The sequence below is a fragment of the Theropithecus gelada genome, chromosome 19 (genome assembly GCF_003255815.1).
Source record: "Theropithecus gelada isolate Dixy chromosome 19, Tgel_1.0, whole genome shotgun sequence".
In the NCBI taxonomy this organism is placed as follows: Eukaryota; Metazoa; Chordata; class Mammalia; order Primates; family Cercopithecidae; genus Theropithecus; species Theropithecus gelada.
In genome coordinates, this window is record NC_037687.1 from 40,922,723 (window position 1) to 40,934,390 (window position 11,668).

Here is an 11,668-nt window from a genome sequence, read left to right on the forward strand (position 1 = left end):
GGCTGTGCTGTCTGTGGGGGCGCGCGTGTGCATGGGACACTCGAGGCGGCACTCTGTGTCCTGACAGCGAGCCTCGGAGTGGGAAACGCAAACCACAGGGCAGAACATAAACATGGGAAGTCCGCTCCATCTGAGTAAAAACAAAAGGGAGGGGCAGGCACTTGGGGGAACAAATATTCCAAGAAAGAAAGAAAAGAAACCGGGGGTGATGATGCTATCTCTGGGAAGGGCCTGGCAGGCAGGTGGGAAAGAGATTTGCTCGTCCCTGTACATCCTTTTGTGCTGTGTGCAGTTTTTCAGTGATTATTTAGGGGAATAGGTAATGCATGCACATGGAGCAAAAACGTGCTTTCTGAAAATTAAAACACAGGAAAAGAGAAATGAGGTTAATAACACCTCCTCCTCAGGGTCTCTGGGTACAGCTGCACGACCATGCTCACAGACTCACAGCACACGCGTGCCTGGCACACGGAGTGGGGCCCCGGGGGGCTGGGGTTATTACAGCTCACTACCGGATGAGAACCCAGAGGGGGACAGGGTGCAGGGGGTGCCTGGCACGCGGACCTAGGGCCCCGGGGGGCTGGCGTTATTACAGTTCACTGTGGGATGAGAACCCAGAGGGGGACAGGGTGCAAGGGACGGAAATCGTCAAAAGCACCAAGTTCAACATTTACCAAATGCTTACTGCGTGTTGAGCATCGGGCTAAGCACGAGGCATACACAAGATCTCCTGTCCTCCCACAGCCCTGAGAGGTGGCCACCAATACCCCCTGTAACAGGTGAGGAACTGGAGGCCCAGGGAAGTTCTGTCTCTTACCCAGGGGCTCCCAGCCAGTGGGAAAGGCTAAGGGATGTGTGTGGATTGGGCAGTTCCGGCAGGGAAGTTCCCACTGGCCCTAGGGAAGGCAGCAGATGGCCTCCCAGCGTGGGGAGGGTCAGGGCAGGACCAGAGGGCCCCAGGAGACAGGCTTCAGTGAGCGGTGGCCTCCGTCGCATCCGCCAGAGCTGGCTCCCCTGGGATGGGAGAGTGTTCCCCTTCTCACCCTCTTTGGCCCCCCCAACCTTCCTGTGGGCCAAGGAATGTGGCAGACGAGAAGCCTTGGCCCCCGATGGGTGACTAGGCGGGAAGGGTCCCACCTTCCTGGCCGTGACTTGGAAGGAGGCTGCTTCCTGCTGGCAGCATGTGAGGGGCTGGGCTCGGTGATGGGAGAAACAGCTGCTGGGGACACCCCTGACCGATGTCTGGCCAGGAAGTCTGGCTCGCCTGAGCCAGTGGAACGAGGAGTAGATGAGAAAGCAAAGGGAGGCCCGGAGGGAGGTAGGGACCCAGCGCCCAGAAACTACCAGGTTGAACAGGTCCCCACGGAGCTTCTGTCAACAAAGGAGCCTGGGTAAGAACCAACTGGACAGGTATCAAGCCCGTCTCGTCCAAGCCAGTTCCAAATCACAGAAGGGCAGCCCCAGTAAGCAGTGACACTGAAGCCCCAAGGCCTGGGGTTCAGTCCTACCTCTGCTACTGCCTGCTGTGTGACCTTCCGCAAGCCCTGTACCTCTCTGGGCCTCCTTTCTCATCTCTAGAGTGAGGATGATACTAGCACCGAATTCACAGGTTGCTGTGAAGATGAGTAAGGTAACACGGGTAAAGCGCTGATGACCTCGGCTGGCACGAGGACGCTCCTCCATCGCTGTCCCCTCGTCCTCTCCACCCTCTTCTGCTTGGACTGTCACAGTAGCCTCCCCACAGTCTCCCTGTTGCCATCCCCCCGCGATCCGTCCCCCACACAGCAGCCCGAGCAATCTTTATAAAAGGAAAACCAGATGTCGCTAAAGCCTCTGATGACTTCCCATTATGCACAGAATGGAATCCACATACCCCACCGGGCTCTGCCAGGCCCTGCTGTATCCGACACAGCCTCCAAGCCTCTGACCCCAGCCCCTGCTCAGCCACACTGGCTTTTCTTTTGCTTTTTTATTTATTTCTGTTGTATTTTATGTATTTCTTTAACTGCTCTTTGCAGAGCAAGGCTACCACGCAGTCAGGGTGCACAGGGTACCCTACACTGGCCTATCTGATGATCTTCGACCATCCCGAGGTCATTCCGACCTCAGGGCCTTGGCACTTCTGTACCCACGACCTGTCACATTCTTTCTACCTCCTTCCAGCCTCGCTTATATTTTCTCATCAGTCAGAGGTCATCTTATCCAGAGAGCCCTCCTCGATTCCCCACGCTGGGTCACATGCCTCCTCCGGCTTCCTACGGGCCCTGCGCCTCCATTCCAGTCCCAATCCCTCTCTGTGCCCCTCTCCACCATCCGGCCCCACCCCCTCTGCCTGGGTTTCCCCATCCTTCTCTGATCCCTCTGCCTGGATCCCCCCCAATCCCACCCCGACCTCTCTGCCTGGGTGCCCCACCATCCCGCCCGGACCCCTCTGCCTGGGTCCCACCATCCTGCCCTGACCCCTCTGCCTGGGCCCCACCATCCCGCCCGGACCCCTCTGCCTGGGCCCCACCATCCCGCCCGGACCCCTCTGCCTGGGCCCCACCATCCCGCCCTGACCCCTCTGCCTGGGCCCCACCATCTCGCCCTGACCCCTCTGCCTGGGCCCCACCATCCCGCCCGGACCCCTCCCCTAGGCCTCTCCTTCATGGCCCTGGCCTCTCTGGGGACAGCAGGTCTGCCTCCTTCACTGTACTATAATCTACAAGGGTAGAGCTGGGCTGTGTTGGTTACCACTGGGATCAACAATCAGATACACAGAAAGAATGTTACAACGCCTCACCAGCCTCCACTTCCACCTCCGTCCTCCCTGCCTCCCTACTGAGAGGTTCAAGTCAGTATAGTTCTCTCTCCCAGCTGTCACCCCTGGCACCTGCCCCTAAGGGCAGTTGGGGCAAAGTTGCAGTCACCGTCCTGGATGCCCAAGGGGGTAAAGGTGAAAGCCCCCCCAGCCTGCCTTCTCCTCTGGGTGTAGGGACTCAGTGGGGACCAGGTCCCAGCTAAGCCAGTTGCGTGAACCATCTCCCCATGTTTCCAACCAGACTGGTGGGTGGGTGGGTCCATAAACCTCCCATCTCACGGCCGAGGAAATCATTTCAGCGAGGGCCACAAAGCTGTCCAAAGCAGGACTTGGAATGAAGGGAGCCTCGGAGCCTGCTGGGGAAGACAGTGGTCCAGCCACTGGGGGCGTGACTTGGCAACCGCCAGGAAAGTGGGGAGCTCTGGCTTTTCCGCTGCTAGGCATATACCGGACAGACTCTGGTCATGGTCTACAGGAACACGGGTTCCAGAAGGCCCACCATCACACTGTTACGGCCCCAACAGGAGACCACCTCAGTGGCCATCAATAGGTGAAGAGGTAACTCCTGTGTGACACCATCACAAAAAGAAATACCAACAAGAAAAACAAATGGCCTGTCCTAGACCAACACACATCCCCATGGAGAGAGATCCAAACTCCAATGCTCAGCTCAAAGTGGGGTGCAGGGGTGCACGCCTATAATCCCAGCTACTCCAGAGGCTGAGGCGGGAGGATCACTTGAGTCCAGGAGTTAGAGTCCAGTCTAGGCAACATAGCAAGACCCCATCTCAAATATACCTATAATGTTGAACAAAAACAGCAAGTTGCAGAAAGCCATGTTTATGGTGACACCATTTATCTGAACAGTGAAACAACGGTGGTCAGCCCCTGCTGGCCATAAGAACTGTCCAGGGAGCTTCCAAAAGCCTGAGGCCAGCCCCAGCCCAGACCAAGTAAGTTGGAAGCAGAATTTCCATGGCAGGCCTGGGCCAAAGCATCTTTTCAGGGCTCTCCAGGGGGTTCCAATGTGCAGCCAGGGGCAAGAGCTGTTGCTCTACTGGTGGTGAATACATCCAAGGGCAGTAAAAGTGTGAAAGGCAGAAGAGGAATGGTGACCGCCATGCCCAGGACAGCGGCTGCCCCTGGAAGGGAGGGAGGAAGCGGGGGAGGAGGAGACTCTTGGCCTCTAACTGCATCACGGTGTGTTCTGTCCCAGGCCAGACACTGGCTGGATGTATGAGTGTTTCATTATACTGAAAGCCCTGCTTTTTCCCCTACCTGAACGTGTGTTGAAGGAATAAAAGTGGCAAATAAGAAATCATTTGTCCAAGGTCCCACGGCTGGTAAATGAGCGAGGGACCTGAATATGGGTCTCCAATGCCCAAACCCTATCCTTCTTTATCTCTTTGGCACTTTATCTGTGCCAAACCCTGAGACGCTGAGTGAGCTGGCACCGCAAGGCTGGGAGGCTGGGCCAGCCTCAGAGGGCTGCCTGGCAGCATGCCGGCTCCCCAACCCTGCCAGAGCCAGGTGGGGATGGGGTGGCTGCCAGAGAAAGCCAGGAGGCAAGTGGAGCAAGGGCCTCCACCGTCTCTGAGGCCCTCCCCAGGCAGCAGTCGGGTGGCAGCAGCAGCAGCAGCAGCAAGACTAATGCTTACACAGCAATTACTACATGCGGGGCCTTGGGCCAAGGCTCTCTAGCCCGCATCCTCACGGCAATTCTATGAGGCAGCGCTAACGCTATGCCCATTTTGCAGAAGTGGAAACGGAGGTCCTCACACGCTCTGTGAGTGATGGAGCAGGGTGTGTACCAGGCATCCCTGGTCCAGCACTGCTTTCTGAACCACACTCCATCACGGCCTCACGCAGCTCCACACACACAGGTACTTCTCAGCCCTCCCCTGCTCCCACCGTCCCTCCCAGGCTGAGCACCCTCAGGGTCTCGCCCTGAACCTGCACAGACTACGTGTTGCCCCAGATTCCCAACTCTGCACCCGAGTCCTGACCTCCACTCATGCCAGGGCCTCTGCACACACTGCTCCTCCTGCCTGGTGAGCCCATTCCCAGCCCTCCTCCCCATCCTTCAGAGCCTTCCCAGGGGAAAGGGACTCAGGCTTCAGCCCAGGGTAGGGGCACTCTCCCGGCTCCCTGAAGACGCCCTTGCAAGCCACACCACCGTTTGTAGAGACGTAGCCTCGTGTCACTGGCTTGGGGGCTGGTTCCACTGTGCTCCAACCAGGGGACTGAGTGCCCTCTGAGGCTAGGGGCTCTGCGGATCTCGTCCGCTGCCACACTCCAGCACCCAGCATACTGCCCAACAGTCAACCCCCAGCCATGTCGCATCCTCTGCAGGCCAGGCAGGGCTTCGTGGGGACCGAGGCAAGCAACCCCACAGAGCAATTCCACCATGCACCCTAATAATTAAGGTAAGGAGGGAGGGAACGGCTGGGCAGATGAGAGAACAAGAGCCTGCAGAAAGTGCGAGCCAGGGTGGTCCCGGGCCAGCTGAGAGTGAGCGACCTGTCAGTGAGAGAGGGCAGGGTGGGGAAAGGATTCCCAGCAGAAGGAACAGGAAGGTCAAAGATCGGGTGGGAGGCATGGGCCTGGGGTTGGAGAACAACAAACGGGCTGGGGAGAAATGGGCAGAGCCGTAGGAAGTAAGGTGGGAGTGACTGAGGACCACAGCAAGAGCTTAGAGTTTTAAGAACAGTGAACACCCAGCTCTGTCCGCGGTACCACCCAGGGACACCCTCCCCAGTTAGAAGCCCATCCGACTCCCTCGCTGGGACTCCAGACCACCCACAAACACTCCACTCCCATAGGCCCACGGCAATCTGCCCTGCCAGATCACCCCTTCCAAGGAAACCAAGCTGACAATCCCATAGGCCCAGGGAGTGGCCCAGCCCTGTCCAGCCCCCTGCTTCCAGGAGAGACCTAATGGCCAGCACCGGACAATGTGGCGACCAGGAGCAGGAGCCCTGGCATCACCCAGGCCCAGCTTCGATTAACTCTGCCTTCAGCAGAAACTTCTGAGCCTCACTTTTCCCGTCTGTAAAACAGGTTCATGTTGAGCAGTCACTTCACAAGATTGCAGCAGGGGTGAAATACGACCAGGCACACAGGGCGTGGAGCACAGTGTGAGCCCTCATTAAACATTAACCGACATTATGATGATTTGAGAGGCGGTCGGCCAGAGCAGGGCTCTGGGCCAGAACCCCAGAGTTAGAATCCCAGCGCACAACTTACGCATCGGGTGACCTTGGGCAAATCACTTAACCTCTTAATACCAGGTTAAGACCCCCTAAGACTGTAGTGAGAACTGAATCAGCTAATACAAGTAAAGCGTTAAAAAAAGGGTCTAGCCCATAGTAAGCCCAATAGTGTTTGCCATTATTATTTGTGGGAGAGTTCCCCCTTCTCCTGCCACCAGGAAGCATCTCTGACCCCGCCCCTGGATGCCCCGCCCCCCCCCCTTCCCCTGCAATACGCCCTCCTTGGGTTTTAATTTTTGACTCTGGGAAACAGCTGCCCCGCTGTCAGATTCTCACCTTTGCACCTTCTAGGCACGCCCCAGCTTTGAACCCCTAAAAGACGCCCCCGAACCTAAAACTCATTCATCTGCTCCGCTGGGGGCAGCTTTAAACCTCCAACCTGGGGCCCCTGGGGCTGAGGCCTCTGACCCTTGTAGAGGCAGCCTCACCTCAAATTATTAACTTGGACCCCATCTTTTTTGAGCCTCGCCCAGATCCCCTCGAACGCGCCCCCACTTCGAATTTCAAACTTTGCACTCCCCTTCGCCACGCCCCCTTCGCTGGTTTGACCTCCGACCTCCACTACAACTCCCTCCAGACTGCGTTAACCCCCGACCCCTCGGACGCGACCCTTCCCTCCACCAGTGAACTTTGACCCCAGCGGCCCCGCCCCCCTCCTCGCGGAAACGCCGTCCCTCCGCCAGCGCCCGGCCCACTGCAAGCCCCTGGCCGAACCCCTTATCCTACCGGCTCGGCGCCGCAGTCGCTCGCGGCCTAGCTGCTCGGCCTGGAACTCCGCGCCCTCGCGCCTCCCTCAGCTCGCTTGCGCCGCCGCCACCGCGGATACTGCCCCCGCCATGTTGAATCCCCAACGAACATCCGGGGTTTTCCCCGCTCACCGCCCACCAGTCCCCATAGCAACGAGGCTGACCGGGCAGTGGGCAGGATCAGCGCGGGGGCGGAGTCGGGCGCCTCTCAGGGCCCGCTCCAGCCTCCGATTGGTGCAGAGCGTCCAATCGGAAACCTTCGTGCAGAAAATGCCAAGCGGGGATTGGAAATTTTGGAAAAGGTGCGGGAAGGCTGGCTCCCAGCCCACTGAAGTCCTTAAAGGGGAAATGACTGTTTTCGTGTGATACCGATTTTCTAACTTCCCCCCAGAAGGAGTTTAGGGGCTGGGAGAGAGTAATGAGTTAATAATGGGCAGAAATAGTTCTTAAGCACTTACTAGGAGCCAGGCACCTGGACAAGTGCTTTACTTGCATTTTCTCGCTGCATATACATCCCTGTGGTATAATATCATTAATATCCGTTTTACAGATAAAGAAACTGAGATTCAGAGGGTGAAATAGCTGGCAGAAAGAAGGTAATGAGTTTTGAACGCTGGTCTGTCTGAGCCCGGTAACCTGATACTGTTTGATCTTAAATTTTAAAATACGTTTTTACAAAGTAATTAGTCAAAATATTAGAAACAAACACCAGACATCTTCTTTTTTTTTTTTTTTTTTTTTTTTGAGACGGAGTCTCGCGTTGTCGCCCAGGCTGGAGTGCAGTGGCCGGATCTCAGCTCACTGCAAGCTCCGCCTCCCGGGTTTACGCCATTCTCCTGCCTCAGCCTCCCGAGTAGCTGGGACTACAGGCGCCCGCCACCTCGCCCGGCTAGTTTTTGTATTTCTTAGTAGAGACGGGGTTTCACCGTGTTAGCCAGGATGGTCTCGATCTCCTGACCTCGTGATCCGCCCATCTCGGCCTCCCAAAGTGCTGGGATTACAGGCTTGAGCCACCGCGCCCGGCCCAGACATCTTCTTTTTAAAATTTATTTTATTTTATTTGTACTTATTTATTTATCTTGAAACGGAGTTTCCCTCTTGTTGCCCAGTCTGGAGTGCAATAGCTCGATCTCAGCTCACTGCAACTTCTGCCTCCCGGGTTCGAGAGATTCTCCTGCCTCAGCCTCCTGAGTAGCTGGAATTACAGGCGCCCACCACCACGCCCGGATAATTTTTTGTATTTTTAGTAGAGAGAGCGTTTCACCATGTTGGCCCGGCTGGTCTCGAACTCCTGACCTCAGGTGATCCACCCGCCTTGGCCTCCCAGAGTGCTGGGATTATAGGCATGAGCCACCACACCGGCCTTTTTCTTTCATTTTTAGAGAGGGTTTTGCCGTGTTGGCCAGGCTGGTCTCGAACTCCTGGGCTCAAGCTATACTCCCGCCTCGACCTCCCAAAGTGCTGGGATTGCAGGTGTGAGCAAAGGCGCCCCGCCAGACAGCTCTCCTCCTGGATCTTAGTCACTGGACTCTAGCCTTCATGCTGTTCCTGAACTCTATCAGGTGCGCTCTCACCTCAGTCTTTGCATTGGCTGTTCCTCTGTCAGGAACATACTCTTCCCCCAGGTATCCTTATCTCTCCCTTCCTCCCTTTTTTCAGGGCTTTACACAGATGTCACTTTCTCTGTGAAATAATTCCCTCGCCCACCCTAAGGAAAGCAGCAAACATCCCTCTCACATACTACCAAACCCTGTCTGCTTTTTTCTTATTTCTCGTTGCTAATTGTAGTTATTGCCTGTTGGTGGTCTCCTCTGCTGGAATGTCAGCCCCATGACAACACGGATTTCTGTCTTTGTTCACTGCTGCATTCCCAGCGCCCTGGCACCGTTGACATGTAGATGCTCAGTAAACATTGGTGGAAGGGATGTTTGAATGAGTGGTAATTCCACCCCTTCAGAGATATCAGAGATACTCTTAAATGTTTGGTGGTTCTCCTCTGCCCCAGAACAGCCACATAGTAGACATTTAATTAATTTCTATTAATGTCTGTGGCAACAATGAATGAGTGATTGAATGATGAGTTAATGAATGAATGATTGAATAATTTTTCTTTATGTTTACCTACCCTTTTTCTTTTTATTTGTTCATTCTTTTTTTTTTTCTCTCTCTCTTTTTTTTTTTTTTTTTTTAGGTAGGGGTTTTATTCTGTCACCCAGGTGGGGTTGCAGTCTGAAACTCCTGGGCTCAAGTGATCCTTCCACCCCAGCCTCTCAAGTAGCTGGGACTACAGGCATATGCCACCACACTGGCTAATTTATTTTCCCCTTCCCCTCCCGGTCCCTCCCCTCCCCTCCCCTTCCCATCCCTCCCCTCCCCTCCCCTTCCCGTCCCTCCCCTCCCCTTCCCTTCCCTTCCCTTCTTTCAGAATCAGAATCTCACTTTGTCACCCAGGCTGGAGTGCAGTAGCATGATCTTGGCTCACTGCAACCTCCGCCTCTGGGGTTCAAGCAACTCCTGGGTGCCTGCCACCATGCTCGGCTAATTTTTGTATTTTTAGTAGAGACGGGGCTTTCCCATGTTGACCAGAATGGTCTCGAACTCCTGACCTCAAGTGATCTGTCCACCTTGGCCTCCCAAAGTGTTGGATTACAGGCATGAGCCACTGCATCCGGCTTGGCTAATTTCCTTAATTTTTAGTAGAGACGCAGTCTCGTTGTGTTGCCCAGGCTGGTCTTGAACTCCTGGCCTCAAACAGTCCTCTCACCTTGGCCTCCCAAAGTGTTGGGATTGCAGGTGTGAGCCACCATGCCTCACCCCTTTTCTCTTTTAACAGAATTGGACACATACATTTGTAAAGAATGTTGTGTCTTTTATTTAATTAATTTTTTTTTTTTTTTTTTTGAGGCAGAGTTTTGCTCTCCTTGCCCAGGCTGGAGTACAATGGCATGATCTCAGCTCACCACAACCTCCGCCTCTCAGGTACAAGCGATTCTCCCTCCTCAGCCTCCTGAGTAGCTGAGATTACAGGCATGTGCCACCACGTCCAGCTAATTTTGTATTTTCAGTAGAGACGGGGGTTTCTCCATGTTGGTCAGCCTGGTCTCGAACTCCTGACCTCAGGTGATCCGCCCCCCTCGGCCTCCCAAAGTGCTGGAATTTCATGTGTGAGCCACCGCGCCCAGCCTAGAATGTTGTGTCTTTTAAAACACAAGATTGTAAATATCACCAGTGTCTTTCCATGTCATTAAATATTCTTCAAGAAGATTAGTTTTAATGACTACGTAAGATGCCATCCTATCAATGAACTTGAATTTGTTTAATCACTGTCCTTTTGAACATCTATGCTGTAGTACCTTGCCATTATAAATAACCATCCTCCCTGTCACGCAACATCCAAGCAGCTAAATATTTGTGCCCGTCTCTATTTCCTTGTGCCTGTCTCTAATTATTGTTCCTACTGCAAATGAAACTTCTGGGTCAAGGAGAAAGTATATCTTTAAGAATTAAGAATAGTAACTGGCTGGGTGCGGTGGCTCCCGCCTGGAATCCCAGCATTTTGGGAGACCGAGGCAGGCGGATCACTTGAGGTCAGGATTTCGAGATCAGCCTGGCCAACCTGGTGAAACCCCCGTCTCTACTAAAAATACAAAAATTAGCTGGACGTGGTGGCACACGTCTGTAATCCCAGCTACTCAGGAGGCTGAGGCAGGAGAATCGCTTGAACTTGGGAGTCAGAGGGTACAGTGAGCCAAGGCGGCAGAGGTGGCATCACTGCACTCCAACCTGGGCAACAGAGTGAGTGAGACTCTCAAAAAAAAAAAAATGATAACAGTTCCCATGTTTCAAGCATTTCTGTGCATGAGGAGGCATGGTGCTAAGCCCTGTAATTGTAACAGCTAAAGCTGTGAATATTCATCCCTTTTCCAGAGGAGGAAACTGAGGCTTAGAGGAGTAACTTCACTTGCTCAAACTCAAGGACCAAGGGGGCAAACCCAGCTTTGACTCCTGGGCACTGTTCTCATTGACTGCCCTCTGCTGCCTCCTCATGGCCTGGGACACACATTGCCAAATTGTGCTATAGGGATCCAACTCACACTCCCAGCAGCCTTCAGAGAAAACGTGCCCTTTAAAGAATCCTTGTCAGCACTGGGTGCCGGGCGCAGTGGCTCACGCCTGTAATCCCAGCACTTTGGGAGGCCGAGGCGGCCGGATCACGAGGTCAAGAGATAGAGACCATCCTGGTCAACTTGGTGAAACCCCGTCTCTACTAAAAATACAAAAATTAGCTAGGCTTGGTGGCGGGCGTCTGTAATCCCAGCTACTCAGGAGCCTGAGGCAGGAGAATTGCTGGAACCCGGAGGTGGAGGTTGCAGTGAGCCAAGATTGCACCACTGCACTCCAGCCTGGCGACAGAGCAAGATCGCATCTCAAAAAAAAAAAAAAAAAAGAAGAAGAATCATTGTCAGCATTAAACATTCTTGTTTTTGTACTCTTTTGAAATGCTTGTGTCTTGCAGAATCATTAAAAACAAACAAACAGGCCGGGCGCGGTGGCTCAAGCCTGTAATCCCAGCACTTTGGGAGGCCGAGACGGGCGGATCACGAGGTCAGGAGATCGAGACCATCCTGGCTAACACAGTGAAACCCCGTCTCTACTAAAAAATACAAAAAACTAGCCGGGTGAGGTGGTGAGCGCCTGTAGTCCCAGCTACTCGGGAGGCTGAGGCAGGAGAATGGCGTAAACCCGGGAGGCGGAGCTTGCAGTGAGCTGAGATCCGGCCACTGCACTCCAGCCTGGGCGACAGAGTAAGACTCCGTCACACAAAAAAAAAAAAAAAGACCAACCAACCA

At 54.3% G+C, this 11,668-nt stretch overlaps 1 protein-coding gene across 4 annotated transcripts in view; it reads right to left on the reverse strand.

Annotated features, from left to right (window-relative positions):
- Positions 1 to 6,941, reverse strand: part of PAK4 (p21 (RAC1) activated kinase 4) — a 54,153-nt gene extending 47,212 nt beyond the window's left edge. For 3 of the 4 annotated variants that reach the window (XM_025367934.1, XM_025367931.1, XM_025367932.1), the window contains exon 1: positions 6,799 to 6,940. The gene's annotated coding sequence lies outside the window, so the exon portion shown is untranslated. Of the gene's footprint in view, positions 1 to 6,798 lie in introns of all 4 variants that reach the window. The other variant, XM_025367930.1, reaches the window with a different exon arrangement.
- Between the last annotated feature and the right edge of the window lie 4,727 nt (positions 6,942 to 11,668).